The sequence below is a fragment of the Arachis duranensis genome, chromosome 2, assembly GCF_000817695.3.
Source record: "Arachis duranensis cultivar V14167 chromosome 2, aradu.V14167.gnm2.J7QH, whole genome shotgun sequence".
In the NCBI taxonomy this organism is placed as follows: Eukaryota; Viridiplantae; Streptophyta; class Magnoliopsida; order Fabales; family Fabaceae; genus Arachis; species Arachis duranensis.
In genome coordinates, this window is record NC_029773.3 from 7510015 (window position 1) to 7510544 (window position 530).

A 530-nucleotide genomic window follows, 5' to 3' on the forward strand; every position below is an offset into this window, starting at 1 on the left:
GCTCCTTGTAACTGATCCATGAGATCATCAATTCTCGGCAATGGGTACTTATTCTTTATTGTAACCTTGTTCAGTTGCCTGTAATCCACACAGAGCCGCATACTCCCATCCTTCTTCTTCACCAGTAACACTGGAGCACCCCACGGAGAGACACTTAGTCGTATAAAATTCTTTCCCAACAAATCCTCTAAGTGAGACTTTAGCTCGTTCATCTCTAACGTTGACATCCTATAAGGAGCACTTGAGATTGGTCCCGCCCCGGGTACCAACTCAATAGCAAACTCAACCTCTCGGTTAGGTGGAAACTCATCAATATCATCGGGAAACACTTCTGGAAACTCACACACAACCGGAATCTGTTCCAACTTTTGATCATCACCCGAAACACCCGCGGCTAACAACAGGATACCCTGACATTCGGTTCCGAAACAGTTCACCATCATCGAATTCAAGTAATAATTATTCACCACGACCGGCCCTTCAGTATCTTCCGGCATAAAGTACACCGACTTTGTAGAACAATCAAGCAG